The following is a 21,370-nucleotide window of genomic DNA, read 5'->3' as shown; positions in this document are numbered from 1 at the left end:
GAGCTAATAAGCAACCTCTTCCTGTTGAATCTGCTGGGAAATGAGGTTAGATTTTCACCCCCTTCTTTTTAGTCAGTTGGCCAGGGTGCCACGCCTGGTCTGTGAGCCCTCAGATCCATTTCTTGCCCTTCCTTCCTCTGCTCTATATTGCAAGAGACTGACCCCTGCAGGCTGAGTTTCCTAGGCTCCTGTGTCAGTTGGTTTCTGGCTGAGTTTGGTCAATGGAAGGCATCAATGGGGACTGGATGGTGGGAGGAGAGGAGAAGCCATGCTATTTCTCCTTGTGCTTCCTTGAATCCATAGATGCTTTCCTGATGGCATCTGTGGCAACTCCTTCATGCATCCAGCCCTCACTGGATTGGAACACTGTGATTCCAGCTTCCACAGGGTGAATTGGCTTCTGGATTCTGGTAACATCATCTCCTCCTTTTGACCCTCTACTCTAGGGGTGGTAGTAAGTTCCTGCTACTGTTAATTTCTGGGTTGCCTTGCCACCTTCTAGCAGCTACTCAGCTTTGTTGTCTCCTGAGAAACCAAAATGCTCAAAATGGCTTATGTTTCTTGGCTGGATCATGGCTGATATAATTATTCTTTCCTCACTCTCTCCCTTCCTGAAAGTAGCAGAAATCATAAGGGGATTATTTTTGGATTTTATGCCACAGATTGTCTTCCCAGGGCAGACTACTACTCTTTGAATCCTTCATGCTTCTTTGAATCTTCCAACACCATCAGCAAAATGAATGAAATAGATGTCTATGGTTGGTCTGGGAACCTATTGTTGTTATACTGCATATGTGGGCACCTATACAGGACACTCTATATTCCAAATATACAAATGAAAATTTTGGTGATCTATTTGTAAACGGCCAACCTGCTGGAATAACAATAATACAGGTTTGGTTTTTTTTTAGAACTATTATTTATTAAAATCAGTGAGGTTACCATGTTCTTCCTGGCTGGTTTCACTTCACCTGGGACTGACATTACAGGAAGTGTATTGTTTGAGTACAGGTACAGGTTTTTCCCTGCAAGTATCTGTTGGGGATGAACTGGAGCATGCAAATCAAAGAAAAGACAATATTATTTCTTCAAAGGTACCTATCCCTTTTGGAAAGAATACTTGACTTTTTTTAATGTCATCAAATTGCTAGTGTCATCAGCAGCAAATATGGCTTACAGAACCTTCTATCCACCATGCCAGTAGTCAGTCCTGTGAAATGTCACCTCCTTGATAATATTGAATTGTGGTGTTAGATTGCGTCACTCAAAGAGGACATGAGAAATGAAACAAACATTATATGTGCCACCCTTCCACTCAACTATAAGAGTTGGTCTTCTATTTTCTGCTGAGGACTGATTATTCTCCATCTCATGGCAATTTCTATGTCATTCTTTGAAAAGAAGTAAAGCAACAGAATGAGAGGGAAACAAGAACTTGTAATTGTTGATCGCTTCATAGACAAGGGGATGAATTACATTCTGACCTATTTGCCATAAACGCGGATGTGGCTGGAAGCTGCCCATTGCAAGAGTCAACATGTGTCTGCCAAAGCAAACACAGTTAGGCACAATTAAAGATGTCTGTCTTAGAAAGCACTGAAATGTACCAATTTTTAAAAATTGATTTTTAAAGGTTATAATCAAATCCTCTGATATTTCTCCCCATTCCCCCTGGAAAGGAATCATTTCTTACACAGTTGTCCTAGCAGATAGGGCTTGGAACAGACATGACATTTACGGTGCTGTGTTGAAGTAAGGTAGGCTAAGGAGAGAAGGGATAATTTTGCCTAAGGGTTTTATGAAAGGAATTGGATAGCTTGGAAGGTGAGCCAGAAACCCACACTCCAAGGCAATTTCATAATGATCACAGCAGGAATTTCTGTGGTAATTTTGCATATATAACTTTCATACCTAATTTTCAGTGCCTTCGCACATGTGGCCCATATGTTTACCCCCAAAGCATTATTTTGCCTCCAGCTGGAACATGTTCAGAAACAACCTGTGACATTTTCACATTTGCAAGCTAAAAGCACCCATATCTATTCCTCAGTGTATCCGCAAATGTCCGTTTACTTCTGGTTCATTTTCTGTTCTGTTGCCATTTCACAGCAATAGGTTGAAAGTTGCCCTAAAGGTGATCTTCATGGCTCCCAGTCAAGTGCAGAAAGCCAATGTAAAGACAGAGGCCAATTGTTGGAAAAGGTCATTGCTGCTTTCATCAGCTGACACATGAACCGGTGAACAGTACCTTATCAATGAAAAAAAAAAAAAGCCACGGGCAAAATCAGCATGCTGCATCCTCAGTTTTGTATCCTGGGCAGGCTGGAGATCAGCCTCGCTGCTGGTGAAAGAGAGAGAGAGAGAGAAAGGAAGAGAGTATTTGGTTTGGCTGAAGCAGTTTTTTTTTTTTTTTTTTTTTTTTTTTTTTTTTAACAGGATAAGATTGGGTGGAACGGGAAGACACACATGCTTTTATTGAAGGAAAGTATGCTGGTTGCTAAAATTTAGGGCTTCATTTTTAATGACTAATGTATCTTAATGGAAATACTACTCTTAGAGGGGTAATATATTCAGAGTCAACAGTGAGTGCAGCCCTTGTGGGCGAACCCCCCCAAGAATGATGGGCTGTGAGGTTGTTGAGCTTTGCTGAGGCTGTTCTAGTCTTGCTCTATTGCTAGATGGCTCTTTGTCTCAGAGGGAACTCACCATCATGTTCGCACCTCAATAGAGTCCCCTAGTGTCTAACTGAGATGCCCCCTTTCACCACGAAGATGCCTACCAGCCCTTACTGAACCAGATTTTAACTTTGGAAGGACTGGTTGCTCAGGTTTTTTTCTATTGCATTCTAGATGTCCCTGCAGGGAAGCTCACACGAGCCAGCAGATCGGAGCCAAGTTGCAGATGTAATGTAAAGCATTCATAAAACAAATATACCATATATATACAATTTATATTTTTTAGGTTTGTAATAAACACATAGTATATATAATAAATATAATATTTATATTTCTCTCTATGTATTTATATATATATATATATATATATATACAGAAAGATAGCCCTCTAGACACTAGAGTTTGCAACTGAAAATGATTTGTGTGTGAAGATATGGGGATAACATTCTATCTATCTATTTATTTTTAGGGATTTATTTATTTGACAGAGAGAGAGAGCACATGACAGGGAGGGACAGAGAGTCTTAAGCAAACTTCACGCTGAGCTTGGAGCTCGATTTGGGGCCAGATCTCTCGACCCTGAGATCACAACCCGAGTGGAAACCAAGACTGTGCCATCCAGGTGCCCTGAGGGATGACATTCTATTTAGTTCTCCTTTGAGTGACTTTGATTTTCCACCGTTAAAACAAAATCTGCATGTTTCTGTAATAGCACACACTCTTCACAGAACTAGTACGGCATCTGCTCATTGTTTTGCAAGAACAGTTTGTTATTAATAATTAGCTGAGTTAGACGATTTCGTTACCTGGATTTTCATCCTGACTCTGCAACCAGGCAGTAGCTGTGTAATGTTGTCCAGATCACTTAACCTTTTTTGACTTGGGTTTCCGGTTCTGTGACATAAGAGGATTAAAATAGATCAGTGATTCCCAACCTGTAGATTTCAGCCAACTAGTGACTTATGAAATCAGTTTAGTGAGTTGTGATCAGCATTGTTTTTATTTTTTAAGATTTTATTTATTTATTCATGAGACACACACACACAGAGAGAGAGAGAGAGAGAGAGAGAGAGGCAGAGACACAGGCAGAGGGAGAAGCAGGTTCCATGCAGGGAACCTGACATGGGACTTGATCCTGGGTCCCCAGGATCAGGCTGAAGGCAGCACTAAACCCGCTGAGCCACCCGGGCTGCCCAGCATTGTTTTTTTTTTAATCTTAAGCAAGCTCCACGTTCAGCACAGAGCTTGATGCAGGGCTCACCCCCACAATCCTGAGATCATGAACTGAGCTGAAATCAAGAGTCCAATGCTTAACTGACTGAGCCACTGAGGCCCCTGGTCAACATTTTTTTAAAAAAGAATAGAATAGAAAATACTAGAATGCATTAGGTATTGTAGGACTAAATGTTATTTCCAGAAGTATTTGTTTTGGTTAAATCTAGGTTTATATAGTTAGTGTGTGTCAGGGTTTTTCTTACTATGAGGTGATGTCAGAGAGGCTCGAGAACACTGAACTAGATGATCTCTAGGATTAAAAACTAAGACTCCCTGAAACAGGCCTCTGTAGCCCTGCTGGTATGTGTAGGAGTACATGTCATCCAAGTGCCTAGAGCATGGCTAGGAAAAAGAGAATGGAAAGGCATGCATAGCTCCCCCCATCAGAGTGAGCCTCTAGCCTACTGAGGAAAGGGCCCTCCAGAGAAAGTACACCCTACTCGCTGAGACCAAGGAGAAGAGCATCCAGTGCTTCGGTTCATCCAGACTGTTTGCCAGGATATTGTGGAGATTCCTGTAGTAACTGCCTCTCACCACCTTCCCACACTCCAATCTTTCCCCTTCCCGCCTGCAGTCTCTCTCCTTCCCCAAAAAGCTCGCAGGAGGGAGAAATGATGGGGTTATTTTTGGAATGGTCTCAGGAACAAGAAAAAGCACCACTGCATTTTTTTTCCCTCTTGTTCTCTTTGAAAAGCCAAAATACAAGACCATCTCTAAAAAAGTAAAAGATCACTGAATAGCTGACAACCCTGCAAAGCATGTGCTTGAAAATCAAGTGCCTTGTCTCTAAAAAAAAAAAAAAATCCTTCTCACGCAAAATATTGTCCTGGTTTCATTTATTCTAGAAGAGATTTGGTCTTTACAGGAAAACTGTCACTATTGTTAACAAGATATAGCTCGCAACTGAACTTAACGGCAAAAAAGTTTGTTACTGACACATCCTTCTCCTGTTTCGTGGTGGAGTTGTGGGCCTAAGAGGAAGGAAGATAATGTCCTCCCTGTTATTCTCCCTAAACTTTATGAAAATAGTGGTTGGTAATATCCCATCTTTCTCTGACTCCCTCCCCCCCCCCCCCACCAGAGGAAGGGGTGTCTTTTTCTAATTTACACAAAGATGCCATACGGTCAAGCAGTAGTCCTGGGTGTAAATTATTGATCTCAAAACTCTGTGATAGGTGCTGTAGGGAGATTTGTTGGAAGTGTTACTGAAGCATAAAGGGGAGAATGACTTTCTTCCAGCCCAAAGAAAGTCAGAACTCCAAGTGAGGGGAGCAGAACGCTGGAACATGTGGTGTTTTGTGTCATGCAAAAGGCTGTCCTCCGCTGGTGCCATTGAATCTTGCCATCCAAATCCCATCAGTGAGTAAGCCTGAGGATCAGTGCAAATTCCGATAGCACAACTCATATTTAATACCCAAAACTGAATCTCTGCTGGGTAGGTTGGTAAATGTGAACTGTGCTGCATTTACGACACACTCATCAGATTTTGATTCAACAAGAGATTCCTTGATCCCGGGTAAATCCAACACTGTACTGTGATGCTGACAATATATGGAGAAATGAAATGATAAAAAAAGAAATGAATCATCCTGGAAGATTAAATGAGTTCTAGCATATTCTCCTCCCTTTCCCTCTTCTTCCATTTTTTTTTTTTTTAAGAGAAACAAACTTTCTGACTAGTTTGGAGGCTTTTAGAAAGTACCATACAATTCTGTAGTCAATTTAAAAAATGCTTAAAAAGGCATATGTGTCATTCATATGCTCTTTGGTGAGGTGACTTTTCTCCAAAAATAATAAAATTACTTTAAGAGGCATATCAGGATGGTGGTGATTGAGGCACACAAAGGAAGAAAAACTCATTGAATTTGATGATATGACTCTATTTTTTACACTTCAAATAAAAAGGTTTCATATATTGGTCTAACAGATTGTTTCTCTAAAAAATAAAAAAATTCCCACAAAGAATATCAAGCTACAGTGTATTTCTGACAGCAGAAGTCATCTATTTTCCTACTCTATTGAGGGGCAGGTTTGGAATGTCCTTGGCAGTTTTTTTTTTTTTTTAAGATTTTATTTACTTATTTAAAAAAGAGAGAGAGAGAGAGAATGCATGGACACATGAGCAGGGGGAGGAGGTGAGGGGCAGGAGAGGGAGAAGCAGACTCCCTGCTTCTGAGATCAGGATCCGAGCAGAAGGCAGCTGCTTAACCTACTGAACCACCCAGGCGCCCCTCCACCCCCATCCTTGACAGTTTTAATACCTGTTGGGTCCTCTTTACTAGATATCCCACACAGCATTACATGAAAAGTATTAGAAGATTTATTTTATGCAAGTTTGTCCTTCACTGTTTTGGTTTTTTTTAATTTTTATTTATTTATGATAGTCACAGAGAGAGAGAGAGAGAGAGGCAGAGACACAGGCAGAGGGAGAAGCAGGCTCCATGCACCGGGAGCCTGATGTGGGATTCGATCCCGGGTCTCCAGGATCGCGCCCTGGGCCAAAGGCAGGCGCCAAACCGCTGCGCCACCCAGAGATCCCAACTGTTTTGGTTTATATCAACTAATCCAAGTACATGATTCACTCACTTGACAAATATTTCTAGAATGCCAAAAATGTATGTGTGCTGGCCCTCTGGTGACACAGGAGTTAAAGACAAAGTTTCTGTCCTCAGGGAGCTTACAGTTTCTGGGGGAGAGGGGAGACAAATCATTGAGTAAGCATGTCAGATGATCAGAAGGATAAGGGAGGGTGGGAAGCTCTGAGCTAGGGGTTGGGGTGTTATTTCATAGAGTTCCGGGCAGAGATCCAGCAGGGTGGCTATATCATTATTTTATCACAAAGAAAAAGAAAAAGTGCTATAGAGCAGAGAAGAGGGGTGGAAAGCCATACATGCCAGGAAAACAAACACTTGCCCAGACCTTTTAGCCTCAGTGGAAACGAGGTACTAAGTAGACTGAAAATCTGGAGAGAAGGTTCTGAGAATTTAATATAAGCCTCTCTTTTGAGAAGTCTATAGTATATGGCTTTCCTGAGTCCTTGGGGTTTTTGATGTCTCCTGGCAAGAGGGGCTTCTGGAAAAACAGGCTCTTCCTCGTGTTAGAGCAGGGGAGAGAAAAAAACAAGAGAAAGCAACTGGGGTGTTGAGCAGGGACCTCCATGCTTTTGTAGGATTGCAAACAAGACCCTGTAAGACATCCGGGCTTGGAGAACTGATGCCCCCAATCTCTCCTCCCTTGTAAAGGAAACTGAGTGCCTGGAGAAAAAGAAGACCAATCCTATTAGGAACGTACTGTTATTTCCATGGGAAACAAAACTGAGGGATTTCAAGAGAGGCTGGGGTACCTGTATGTGTTCATCAGGCACAGCGGGAGCTTGATTTTCAAAAGGTGCTACTAAGGGGGCATATACATCTTTAGCAGAGTGTTAGGAAGCTACACGATACATTTCACTTCTTAAGATCAGCATCTGAGGGGCAGAGTCAGCACTGATTCTGAAGTTTAAAGATCAGAAACTGGGGTTTTTCTGACTAAATGTTAGAGAAGTTAAATAGCTTGATAATTTTTTAAAATTTTATTTATTTATTCATGAGAGACACAGAGACAGGCAGAGACACAGGCAGAGGGAGAAGCAGTCTTCATGCAAGGAGCCCAATGTGGGACTTGACCCCGGGACCCCAGGATCACACCCTGAGCCGAAGGCAGACGCTCAACCACTGAGCCACCCAGGCGTCCCATAGCTTGATATTTGTAACAGAATTTCCCAGTGATTTGTAAATATGAGATACACCTGATGCCATTTGATCAATATATGTTTTTAATTGGCGGGGCATTTGTGCTTCAGTTTGGCCTTACCTTCCGATGCTCTGAGCAAGCACCTTGGTGTGCAAATGGAAAGTCAGATGATCACATATGTAGTCCAGCTTCTCTACCTCTCTAGCTTGGAAATAACGATCTCCATTAATATGTAGTTTAGAGCACTTTGTTTTGCAGAGAATCCTTAGGAAAAATCTTTCCCACCAGTAGGTTTGCTTCAGGAGAGTCAGGAAGCAACAACAGGTCTGACCCGCTTTGGGGAATAAATCGCCTTTTACAATCTCCCGTTCAATTAAACTAAACAAGCACACTGAATAAAGACGGACTAGCTGGGCAGGATTTTGAGTTGGGTTTCTACTTTAATTCTACTTTAGATCTACTTTAATTCCTCTTTTCCTTGAATTGTGGTTCTTGTATACGCGTAAACTTCCTCCCTGGAAGTTTGGGGGGGCGGTTCTGTAAAGTCTGGGTTGCATGCTCCAGACTTTACTTGCGCCACCTGGGTCATTAGTTCACTCCTGTCAGTTAAGCTGCACAGCTGATGGCCACCCTTGGGAGTTTAGCTCTGACACCTGACCCTCTGCGGAAGCAGCCAGGAGCACAGCAAGAGGGTTCATGGGGGGGCAGTCTCTGTTGCTTTAGGAGGGTCACTGACACCAGTGCTTTCTCCTTTGATTGATGGCATCATCTCCAATGTGACACATATATACCTTTTAGAATTTCCTAACTTCTTGGTTGAAGGCAGTTAAAAATGACTTCTTCCTGCCCACTGAGAAAGAATCTTCTCTGAAACACTGTATGCAACATCAACTATTAGATAAAGCTTATTCAATTTTCTTGTTTCTCTTTTCCCTCTGCATTTTTGATCTACTGTACTGAGCTTTACCTCACATTTATAAACCTGATTTGAATGGCATTTCCCCTTCTGATTTGACATCAAGATCAGATTGCATGGATAACAGTTCTTGTGGAAATAGCCTACAGATAGGCCTTCGTGTGTGTCTCTCTCACTGCATATATACACACATGCATATATTCCACGAAATGCTAATATATGTATATTATCTACACATATATGTACTTATGTGTATAAAAATGCACTGTGCTACAGTATTCATATATATATGTTCTAATTTAAATTTTGTACATTGTATATAACTGAATAGTCCCTTACGAAGTTCCTAATGCCTAGTTAATGCCTTTAAACGATATTGTACTTGAATTTTAACATTGGCCAATCTTTGTGTATAATTGTAATACAGTGTCTTAAAATAGGTTGAAACCATAATGAGTCGCCATTCTTGTAGGTCAAACTTACAGGGTCAACTATCAGCAGCTTGATATGGTATAACCTAGTATAATATCCACTCAGTCTGCAAACACTCACGTGTCTCTAGTGTACATTAGGCCAACTGCCATGAAAGATTAAAAAGTGAGAATGAGAGGCTCTCCCTTGGACTTCTAGTCTCTCCATCACCACTGGAGGACTGAGTAGAAAGTGATTTGTTTTTTTTTTTTTTTTTAAGATTTTATTTATTTATTCATGAGAGGCGCAGAGAGAGAGAGAGAGAGAGAGAGAGGCGGAGACACAGGCAAAGGAAGAAGCAGGCTGCATGCGGGGAGCCTGACGTGGGACTCAGGTCTCCAGGATCACGCCCTGGTCTGAAGGTGGCGCTAAACCGCTGAGTCACCGGGGCTGCCCTGATTTGTTTTTTAGGAGGGAAGAGTAGCCTCTTGGTTTGGAGGAGCAGACCATGCTTTCAATGGTAATTCCATACAGGATTGCAGTGCCTTAAAGTCCACAGAAGCTCATGACAGAGCCCTGTCCCTAACAACCTTTGGTGTCTTGATGCGTCCTGGGTCAAGTTCAGAGCCCTTAGTTTGGCATTCAAAGTACCCATCCAACATTATTCCTTTTCCTTTATGTTTTTACCTCTGTCTTCCCATCTGTTTTTGTTATGCCTTCCTCCTGGAATGTTCTTTCCCCTTTCTTGAATGGCAGTCAAGAGTAGTTGTTAAAGGTGTGGGTGTTAGACTCACATTGCCTGGTTTCAAATCTCAGCTCTCTACTTATTAGCTATGCAATCTCTGGCAAGGTGTTTGATCTCTGGGTGCCTCGATGTACTCTGATGTAAAAAAGAGACAATATTAATGCAACCTCATAGGACTGTGTATGTTAAATAATTCATTATACATAAAGCACTAGAACAGAGCTTGATGCAGAGTAAGCACTCAATAAATGCTTATTACAATTTCTGCAAGTTCAAATCTCACTCATCTTTCAAGGCTCCAGGCAAGGGCCACCTTTTCCCCAAAACCTTCCCTAGTGTCCTTAGTTCTGAGTTCTTTTTCTGGTCTCTTGTTTCTCAGAGCACATCTGTAACTGTTGCATGACACTGCAGGTCTTGAACGCATGGCCCTAAGACCAAGATCTGAGCTGAGAACAAGAGACAGATGCTTATCTGACTGAGCCACTCAGGCACCCCTGTTGCATGACACTTTTCATTTTAATTCACATCTATGTCTTCCCTTGTCTACTAACCTGTGAATTGTTGAAGGTAGGAGCTAAGATACTGGAGTGCAGTTCTGAGCAGATTCTGCAGCTGAAGGGCATGATCCTCAACAAGACTATTTTCATTTTAGGTTCAGACAACAGGTGCACTGCAGGAGGTCCCCAGGCCACCTGCACTTCCGAGCAACTGGCTATACACATTTAGGGCTTCTCACTGGCCCCTGAAGTTTGATAATTCACTAGAAGAACTCACAGAACTCAGGAGAGTGCTATACTTATGATTACAGTTTTAAAAAGGATGTAAATCAGGACTAGCCAAATGAAGAGACACACAGGGTAAGGGTCCCAAACACACACTTTTTAGTGTGGACTTGGGACACATGGCCCTCTGGGCACACTGATGTGCTCGCCAACCAGGAAGCTCACCTGAGTTTTCGGTGTCCAAATTGTTTTAAAAGATTATTTATTTATTTATTTATTTATTTATTTATTTAGAGAGACACACAGAGAGAGGCAGAGACACAGGCAGAGGGAGAAGCAGGCTCCCTGTGGGGAGCCCAGTGCAGGACTTGATCCCAGGATCTCCGAATCATGACCTGAGCTGAACGCAGATGCTCAACCACTGAGCCACCCAGGTGCCTCAGTGTTTTTTTTTTTTTTATTGCAGTTTCATTATTCAGGCCTGATTGATTGAATCATTGATCCCATGATCACATGATTGAACTCAATCTCCTGTCCTTCTTTCTTCCCCAGAGATTAAGTTGATACCATCTGGATCAAAGACCCAACCCTCTAAATACATAGTTGGTCTTTTCCTCATGACCAGCCAGCCCCCTGAGTCATCTTGTTATCATAAACTCAGGTGTCTGTCATCCTGAAGTCATCCATGAAAAACAATGGTACCCTTATCACTTGGAAAAGTCCAAGGACTTAGAAACCCCCACCCAAGGGCCCAAGACAAAGACCAGACACATTCTTCAGTATAGAACAGGAGCCATATCTGATTTGTCTTTGAATCCCTTCCTGTGCCTAGTAATTCTCACATAATAGGCACTCACACTTACTAAGAAGATAGGCCAAGGTGGGCTTCAGAAAGATAATGTTACGTAGGTTGGATTATAGAGACCAGCTAAGACCACTGTAATAGATCTCATGCTATTTTGTTGATTCTTTTAATACTCTGTCGGTGAGACTGAAGAGATCAAAATCTAAACAAAGTTAAGTCATTGTATTGCTCCCCAGCCCTCAGATATAAAGTCCTACATTGATTTTCCTCATATTGAATTTATCCAAAAGCCTTCCCTGGGAAGTTAAAGGTAATCTTAAGTGGGAAAACTTTGGCCTCTCATTATTTCACTGATTCAAATAAATAGCTTGTAATAATGTTGCAAAAAGGGATTGTGCTCAGTATTACCACTAATAATACTCCCTCCGGATCTTTGAGGCTGCTTATTATGATGATGCATTCACAATAGCCATGCCCCATGATATTGGGCATTTGCTTCAAAATAATCCTGAAGGGGGTGGGGGCAGCAAAAGCCACAAGACTGTTCATGAGTTAATAATTATTGAAACCATTGATGGGCAATAGATTTCATTGCACTCTTTATATAATTTTTAGATTTATATTATAGAGTATATTTATATTATGTTCTTTTTCCATTTGAAAAATTTTGGAAATTTTTCATGATATAAAAGTTAAAAAAAATAAACAAAAACCCTTTGCCTCCCAGGCTGAAGACCATCCTCATCCATCCTCCTACACACACTTGGCACTAGCTTCTCTTGGCAAACCCTATGAAAGCCGATCCTCTCATCAGAAACGCTGGTATTAAAAAAAAAAAAAAAAAAAAAAACACTGGTATTTAAGGTACCCCTGAATCCTGATAAATGCTTCTCAGTGTTTCACTGAAGGAAATAGGAAACCCAATCAACAAAGCTGGTTTGTTTTTTGGACACTATGGCATCAAAAATGGAAGTCAGAAATAATATGAATGCCAGGATCATTGCAGGACTGTGAGACCAAGCCCCTCTGGACTATGACTAGATGGACAAACCTTTTTTTTTTTTTTTTTTAGATGGACAAACCTTATGAAGAGACAGAAGGCAAGTCAAGGGAATGGGAACTGTCATTCTTCAACATTGAAATCACAACTGTAATGAGGGGCACCTGGGTGGCTCAGTCGGTTAACTGTCTGCCTTCAGCCAGTGTCATGATCTCAGAGTCCTGGGATGGAGCCCCATACTGGGCTCCCTGCTCAGTGGGGAGCCTGCTTCTCCCTCTCTCTCTGCCCCAATCCCTCTCCCCACCCCCACCCCCCGTCCTCAGCTCATGTTCTCTCTCTGTCTCAAATAAATAAATACAGTCTTAAAACAAAACAAAACAAAAATGTAATGAGTCAGGGCAGTAACAAATTCACTTGGGCTGGACTGGAAATTTATGAACTGTGCATCTCGGCAACTACTGCAAAAGGTGTGCAAAATATGGCCAGCTCCGGGGGCACACGGAAGGTAAGCTGTAAGAGACTTCTGGAGGCACTGCTTCTGCTGGCATAAAATCCCCTTCAGGGTATGGATCTTGGAAATTACGAGGTTCACTGAGAGCATAAACTGCTGCACAAGCCCAGGTACAGGTGGCTGTTGAGAACTGTTAGCCAGCAGGATTGCAAATAGCAAATTGGCATCAGAGTTCGCTTTTATTAGTTTGAAAGGAATCTAAGCCAAGTTGTAGCATCAACTACAAGAAGTAAAGCATCCTGGATCAGAATACAGACGTCCTTGAACACCATTCTTTCTTTAAAATATCATTTAAGGGACGCCTGGGTGGCTCAGTGGTTAAGCGTCTGCCTTTGGTTCAGGGCATGATCCTGGAGTCCCTGGATCGAGTCCCGCATCGGGCTCCCTGCATGGAGCCTGCTTCTCTCTCTGCCTGTGTCTCTGCCTCTCTGTGTGTGTGTCTCTCATGAGTAAATAAATAAAATCTTAAAAAATAAATAAATAAATAAAATAAAATATCATTTAAATCTAATGTTTGTACACACAAAAAACCATATCTCACAAGTATGTAAGTTGTAAAGCATAATAAAATGAATGATTATGAGCCTATTGTCCAATTTAAGAACTAGAATATTACCAGCTACACCCCCTCCCCTCCTTCCCTCCACCCCCTCACCAGTAATCACTGTCCTGAATTTTCTGTTTACCATTTCCTTGCTTTTTAAAACTCACTAATTATGTATGGATCCCTAAAAAGATACACCGTTTGATTTTGCTTGTGTTGACACATAAAAATGATATAATAATATTTGTGCTATCCTGGAACTTACTTTTTTCCTACATAGCATGTTTCTAAGCTTCATTCATAGCCATGTGAGGAGCTGTAGTTCATTCATTTTTGTGGCTGTAGAATTATCCATTGTGTGAATAGACAACAATTTTTCCATTTTGCTGTGGGCTGTTCTCAGTGTTTCAATGTTATGAACGGTGCTGCCATGACATTCTCGTACATGTCTCCTGGTATACATGTGTGAGAGTTTCTCTGGGTAGGTACACTGGACACCTGCTATGTGAACGTTTGCCTTTACGTGATAAGCAATACAAGGCAATGCCAAATTGTTTTCCAAAGTAGTTGTACCAATTTATTCTCCCAGCAGCACTGTGTAAACATTCCAATTCATTTATATCATCTCCAATTGCTTATGTTGTCAGACTTTTGAATTTTTGCCAATCTAGTGGGAATAAATGGTATCTCACTGAATATCTCTCTTAAATTGCATTTCCTTGTTACTAATGAGGCTTAACATATTGACCTATGCTTATTTGCCATTTGTTTTTCTTCTTCTGTGAACTCCTGTTTGTGCTTTGTATCCATTTTTTCCCCCTCTAGGGCTGTCTTCTCTTCTTACTGATTTTATAGGTGTTCTTTGTACACTAGGAATTGGAAGGACCTTGCAAAATATACAGTTCATCTCCCTCATGTGACTGATGAGGAAAAGTGAAACGCAGAGCTAAGGTAACTTGCCCAATGTCACAACTTGTTAGCAGCTGTGCTGAGAGCACCTGAACCTTTTAACCCCCAATCAAATTATTTTCTCATTATACTACAAAGCCCCCTTTTATTCATTTGTCTCATTTTCCTTTAAGTTTTTTTAAAGTGGCCCAAGTAATACGTGTTAATGGTATAAAAAGGAAAAACAAACATAAGCAACATGAAGACCGTAAAGACTTAATTCCACGGTCTAGATGCAACTATTGTTCACTGTCTGCATTTCCATTCCAGATAGTAACTATAATAGATAATTATGGAATGTTTCCTATAGGCTAGTTAGTATATGCCAGGCACTGTTCTAAACCCTTTACATGCATTGATTCTTTAGATCTTTTTCACAACCTCATGATGCAGATTTTCACCACTATCCTGAGTATGGTAGATAGAACAACAGTCTTCCAAAGATGTCCATGTCCTAATCCCAGGAATGAATGAATATGTCATGTTATAAGGCAAAGGAGAACTGAGGTAGCAGGTGGAATTTAGTGGCTAATAAACTGATCTTAAAATAGGGAGAGTATCCTGGATTACTCAGGTGGGCCCAATGGAATCACAAGGGTTCGTAAATGGGGGAAAGGAAGACAGAAGAGTCAGCATGAGAATGATGCTATCTGAGAAAGCTGTGACCTACCATTGCTGGTTTGAAGTTGAAGGAAGGGGACCAGGAACCAAGGAATGCAGACAGCCTGTAGAAGCTGGAAAAGGTGAGAAGACAACATCCTGTAGAGTCTTCAGAAAGGAACACAACCCTGCTGACATCTTGATTTTAGCCCAACACAGTAGGTAGAATCATGGCTGCAAAGATGTCCACACCCTAATCTCTGGAACCTATGAATATGTCAGCTTATGTGGTCAAAGGAACTTTGCAGATGTGATTAAGAATCTAGAGATGGGGAGATTATCCTGGGTTTGCCAGGTTGGCCCAATAAGTCACAAGAGTCCTTTTATTTTTTTATTTTATTTTATTTTTTTATTTTTATTTTTTTATTTTTATTTTTTTTTACAAGAGTCCTTTTAAAAAGGAGATGGAAAGATTCACAGGGGAGAGGTGACCACAAAAGTAGAGGTTGGAGTATTGTGCTCTGACATGGAGGAAGGGGCCATGAGTTAAGGAATGCAGGTGGACCCTAGAAAAGGGGAGCAAACAAATTCTCTCCTTAAACCTCTGTAGGGAGCATAACCCTGTCCACACTTTGATTTTGGCCCCGTGAAACCCATTTTGGACTTCTGCCCTTCAGAACTGCAAGATAATACATTTGTGTTGTTTTAAGTCACTGTGATAATTTGTTATAGCAACAATAGGAAACAAATACCCCTTGTTTACAGCTGACCAATGCCTCACAGCTAGTCAATGGCACAGAAGTGAACTCAAGTCATCTGACTCCACAGCCCATATCCTTTACCACTGTGAGACATACATAGAGATTTAAATAGTACATGCATTGCAATAAATGCAGATCTTCCACATTATTTTAATACCTATTCAGCATTACCATCTTGAAGAGTTGCATTCCACTGAATGAATACACCATTACCATATGTGATTTACTAGGTCCCCTATCATTGGATACTTAGGTTGTTTCTAATATTTTAAAATTGGTAGTGATAAACATCTTCCTAATGATGTTAATAATTTCTTCAGGAAAAGCTCTTAGAAATGCTGGGTCAAAAGAAGTGCATTTCGAAAAAATGTCCAAATTACCCTCCATATGATGGCACTGGAATATAATTTAAAAGAAACAAAACACACAACTAGAGCAGGAAAATACGTACTTTCCATTTCTACAACACTTCTGGTAATAATCTACTTTTCTTATCCATACTATATGCTTGGCTTAGTCACATTTTTGCTTTTGAAGGTTTTTGTTTCTTTAAAAAAAAAAAAAAGATTTTATTTACTCATGAGAGACACAGAGACAGAGACATAGGCAGAGGGAGAAGCAGGCTCCAAGCAGGGAGGCTGATGTGGGACTCATCCCGGCACTCCGGGATCATGCCCTGAGCCAAAGGGAGATGCTCAACCGCTAAGCCACCCAGGCGTACCCCTTTTGAAGATTTTAACTATATTATTTTTTCTGTACAATCACAGATGTTTGAACTAGTGAGTATTTAGAGATATTTGGTCTAATTCTTCAACTTATAGACAAGGCTCCTGAGGCCAGGTGAACAGACTAGAAAAGGCTCCCTTTGTGGGGCATGTTGGGCCGACACCCCCTGGCCTAACCCCAAATCCAATGTCTTTCCACCAGGGCAGTAAAATCCATGAAGACCCTTAAATTGATCATTATTGATCTTTTTCTTCAAATCATCCCGGAAATCTCTTGTTCTCATTAATCAGAGGCATACTTTAGGGGCTGCAGATTAATAATGATCTGTATACCTAGTAATAGATACTGGATAAACTCTAACCCTTTCCTGGAGTGAGCCTGTTTTTTCTCATTGTGAAATCTGGTAGGACTGATGGCGTACAATAACTTCCTCCTCCCCAATGTTTTATGTAGGAGTTTTAGACCGGATAAATCAGAGGTTTTCCATCACTACCTTTTGACCTAAGAGTGGATCATTTTCTGACATGGCTTGTGTGTTACCCAACAGCACTGAGGTTACTTGGTCGTGGAAGTTGATGCTACACCACCAGGCGCACCCTCCTTCCTTCCCTGTGGAGCAAACAATGGAATAGGAAAACACACTGCCATTTTCTGACTGCCCTCAATCGCCGAGGGTGGACCCCTTAACATCAGCAGGCTGGCTCCATTACACTGCCCTGGGCTGTGCTCGAGCTACTGAAATATTGATTTTTACAGAGCCGGCGCACACACACTGAAAAATCAATATTCCAGTGCACACAACAGAACAGGCGGCAGAGCCGAGACCTACTCGTAGGCCCAGTGAGCACTGCCGGCAGCCCTTGGCCGAGGAGGGGGTGGGGGGCTGGAGGAGACAATGCCCGGGGAGAGGCCCCTGCAAACCCGGGAGGGGTCACATAAACAACCAAGTGTGCAGAGGGAAGAGAAAGGACAGTGGAGAGAAAGATCCTTGAGGATAAAACAGTTGGAAGGAGCAATGATTTATCCTTCCATTGGGGGGATATGGGGAGAAGGACAGAGTAAGAAGAGAGGATGGGAGGAATTTTCCAGGTAAGACTCTTCCCATGAATTTTTTTTTTTTTTTTTTTGGCTTTTCTGTATCATTGGGTCAGACTTACAGGGGACAACATATAAAGGTGATACAGATGTTTTCTTACACAAAGGGAAACAACTAGGCCGATCCTGAGAAATCTTTATATTTAAAATAATGCGGCTCCTTTCCTTTTTCTTGGGGACTAGAAGCTGGCAGATTTTGCAATAACCACCAAAGAGTCCGCATTTATACTACGGGCCCTACCTTTGCAAGGCTGTTCCTTTCTTTTCCTTGGGGAAGGGGGAGGGTGGGAAGCCATCCCGGTCATGTGGCCATTCATCGATTCCCTTTCTTTCTAGAAAAACATCTTTGGCGTGCTTGGGGAACCACGCAAGGAACTGATTCCTTTTACGTGCTCCGTGACTTCTCGGGGAATCGGGATCGAGCTCCAGAGTCACACCTCCACCCCGATGTGGGGAGGAGAACGCGTCCCAGGTTCCACTGTGGTGTCCAGTAGTGAGCAGAGGGCGGGGTGGAGGCGGACCGGCCTTTCAGTTAGTCCTTGTAGGCATGTTTTAAAAAAAGCAAAAAAACAAACAAAAAACCCAGAAGTGACACTTTTAGTTCGCATTTTGGCCTCCTTTTATTTGGAGGTGGGGGGTAGGTAGTTAAGTAAAAGGGGATACTTGTAACCTCGATGAAGTCTCGATTTTGCCTTGTCCTAGAATACTCTTACCGGGAATCTCGCTGTTAGTTCCAAGTCCCGGCCGAGGAGGAAACTGACCTCCCCGAGCTTTCCATTCCGCGCTCTGCCCCGCAGGCAGCGTCGCGGCTTCCTCCTCCCCCGCCCTGGAGCGACCCGGGGCCCAACCTGGCTTGGGGTTCAGGTCTGGTCTGGTGCAGGGGGCTCCAAAGGAAGCGGGCGTTCGGAGGCACCTTGCAAAACGCGGGATCCCCAGGCCACCCGAGGCTGGCGGGGGGGGGGTGCGGGAGGGGTGGTCCGTAGCCCGAGGCGACAGCGGCGGCAGGGCCGAGGGGGCAGCGGCGGGCGGGGGGCGGGGCGGGACGCGGGGCCAGGTGGCCACCTGGAGCGCCCCGCCCCGCCCCGCCCCCGCAGCCGCGCCCCGCCCCCGCCCCGCCCCTCCCGCCCCCGCCCCGCCCCCAGCCCCGCGCGGCCGCTCTATTTGCATAAGGAGGCGGCTCCAGGGCCCGCCCGGGGCGCACGTGACCCCGGGGGAGGCGGAGGGAACCTGCTGACTTGACACGAGCCGCTGTGCGGCTCCCCTTGGCGCGGAATAGCGAGAGCAGCCGTGACCTCCGACCCCGCCCGCCGGCAGCCAATAAGAGCGCAGGTCGTCTCCAAACCCAAAATTTCCACGTCGGCAAAAGTCAAGATGGAAGGGAGCGGAGCGGAGCGCGGAGGGGGGAGCCCGCCCGGAATGCCTGGCGGCCGGCGCTGGAGTGGCAGGCGGGGGAGCTTGCGGCGGGCGCCGAGGGGCCACCCGGGAGGGCACCCCGGCCCCCGGCGGCCGGAGCGCGACCACCCGCCCCCCGCCCCGGGCGCCTCTGGGAGCCCCGCACTTTGCCCGCCGCCCGAGCACCCCGGCCCGGGGGACGCAGCCCACCGCACCTCCGGCCCTGGCTGCGGGGGGGCGTAGCGGAGGGGACGGCGGCGGGAGGTTTGGGGGGTTGGGAGGTGGGGAAGACACTTTCCAGACCTGTTGCACGGGTGCAACAGCTGTCCAGGTGCGGTAGGTCGGGGTGGGGACGGAGGGTGGTGTCCTGGGCTGCGGGGGCTGCGGGGGCTGCGGGGCGGGAGCCGCGAGCGCGGGCTGTGTGCGAGGGGAGGGGTGTGTGCAGACGGGCTCCTCGGGAGTCTTTCTGCCTAATGGGGTAGGGAGAATCCAGAGTGGGTGGGTGGAGCGGAGGGGAGAGGACCGCATAGACGCGAGTTCTGGGGCTGGGCGCGGGCCCCGGGAAGACGGGGAATAAAGTGGGAAAGAGGAGACGCTGTGGCGGCCCCGCAAAACCGTGGTTCCTTGGGCATCCCAGCTCCGGGGCATTTCCTGGGCCTATGGTCTCCCCCCTCCCCCTCCCCCCTCCCCTGTTAACTCTTTCAGCTCCAAGAATTCGTCCTCCTGCGGTCCCCTCCCCCACCAACTTTCCAGACGGGAAGGTAAAAAGTTGCCACAAGTTAGGTGGAGGGAGTTAGCCGCTTGCAAAAGTTTAAAGAGCAGGAACCGAGGAGGAGGAGGAGGTGGGGTTCGACGGGGAATGAGTTCTGATCCGGCTTGGGAGGGAAGGGGGGGAGGGCGTGGGAGCCCTGCAGCCTGTTCGCCGTGACACTGCAACCAGAATTTGTCGAACCGAGCTGTTAAGACACCATTTCTGTTGGGCATTTGCTCCTGCTGACTGCGGCAGTAACTTTCCATAATTAATGCCCCGTTCCATTATCGGTCGCATCCTGAGCTAAATTGCTTTTAACGACTTATTCTTCTTTGTCTTCGTTGGGGGTGGGGGAAAGCACACCTGCAGGAAGAAACTTCTGGAGGAAGACAGCCTGTCTGGTCTTTTGAGGCAAAGTTCTGAGACACTCCGACTCTGAATATGATAGAAGTCAGTGCACTACAGAACTTTGTCTCTGGAGACTGTGGTCACCGCCACCATCGCCGCCAGGGCTTGGGACGCTGGGCCGGGTACCCCTGGTGGCCACGTCGCTGCTCCTTTCCCTGGGGGGGGGAGGGGCGAGGCCAAAGAGGGGTCCAAGTGCTGCTCAAGAGCTTGGCCAACTCTTTTGAAGTCAGTGGGTTAAACCACGTAAATGGGAACAAGATCCTCTCAGGTCTCCCTTAGTTCATTTTACCCTGGTGGGCTCCTTGGTGGGGGTTTAAAACAAAAACAGAAACTTTGGGCTTTGCAAGTTTATTTAAAAGGTACTCAAAAGACTGGCCTCACTTATTGAAGGAGAGGAGGGTCACAGGTTTGTTAATTGGTGTGTGGGTGTGCAGTGCTTTACAGGAATTTAAACTCCCTAGACCCTGGAAGGAAATGTATTTGAACAAAACCCATGGATAATGGTCCTGTTACTCAAGTGGCCTGCTAGATAAGTGAGATCCTGCAAGGATTGAGTTTGGTGATCTGTTCTCAATTCTATTTCTGACTTAGGTCTGACTTTTATTTTTTTTTAAATAGACTTTATTAATTGAAAGGAAGCACTTTTGCCAAGAAAGCATTTTGAAGGACAGTGAGGGAGGGGGGGATATTTACATTCTGGGGCGGTAGAGATACTTTACACAGAGACACTGCTCTTCTCATCCCTGCTGGAATGTGGGTTTTGGTGGGGGAGTTCCTATCAATAGCTTGCTCTGTGCAATGGGCCAGTGACTGGCACCAAATTTTAGTCCATCAACATTGCCCTATTTTGATTTTGTAAGCTTTTGGCTGGAGCTGATTGATCCAAGGAATCACAAAAAGTCCTTATTAACAAAGGTGTGTATCCATCAAATATTCATGGAGTGTCTGCTGGGTGCCAGGCACAGGGTGGGGAGCAAAAGGGAATTGGTTCCTGTGCCATGTTGCTGACAGTCAAGTGAAGGAGTGACTCCCATTTGGTATAATTGTGGGATGCCTCAGAGTCCTTGGGGTTGCCTGTTTGTCACCCTGAGACACACATTTAAAAACTGGTTTTCATTTTAAAAAGCCACTTTTTACCTGGTTATATTCCAGCCGGCTTGTCAGTGGGCGAGGGGTGATAATGGAGGATGGATCAATGTGGGGGGAGGGGTGCAGTAATCAATTGCGAGATAGTAGAGCTTAATGGTAGGACTCAGCAGCTGCTTTTCGCAGGAATGACGTGTCCTGATGCTAAGGCAGCCCATATTCTTTACGTGGCCTTTCCTCAGTGACTGTTTTTGCTTCAGTTCTTCA

At 44.3% G+C, this 21,370-nt stretch overlaps 2 long non-coding RNA genes and 1 other non-coding gene across 4 annotated transcripts; 2 read left to right on the top strand and 1 right to left on the bottom strand.

The window, feature by feature from the left end:
• LOC119874510 lies at positions 1–12,558 on the top strand. Its single transcript, XR_005369572.1, has 3 exons — positions 1–410; positions 2,850–2,908; positions 12,354–12,558. It is a non-coding gene; the product is annotated as an uncharacterized LOC119874510 (long non-coding RNA).
• Positions 916–18,413, bottom strand: LOC119874511. Of its 2 annotated transcripts, XR_005369573.1 has the most exons (4): positions 17,708–18,413; positions 14,955–15,018; positions 3,482–3,569; positions 916–2,341 (listed from the first exon to the last, which is right to left on the bottom strand). It is a non-coding gene; the product is annotated as an uncharacterized LOC119874511 (long non-coding RNA). The 2 variants fall into 2 exon arrangements; XR_005369574.1 differs by lacking the exons at positions 916–2,341; positions 3,482–3,569 and adding an exon at positions 9,367–9,889.
• A 1,609-nt stretch (positions 18,414–20,022) lies between these two features.
• MIR148A (microRNA mir-148a) lies at positions 20,023–20,082 on the top strand. The gene has a single exon (NR_049249.1). It is a non-coding gene; the product is annotated as a microRNA mir-148a (primary transcript).
• The last annotated feature ends 1,288 nt before the right edge of the window (positions 20,083–21,370 follow it).

This window comes from Canis lupus, chromosome 14, assembly GCF_011100685.1.
Source record: "Canis lupus familiaris isolate Mischka breed German Shepherd chromosome 14, alternate assembly UU_Cfam_GSD_1.0, whole genome shotgun sequence".
NCBI classification, from domain to species: domain Eukaryota; kingdom Metazoa; phylum Chordata; class Mammalia; order Carnivora; family Canidae; genus Canis; species Canis lupus.
The sequence above is the reverse complement of the archived record's forward strand: the minus strand, read 5'-3'. Positions and strand labels throughout refer to the sequence as shown.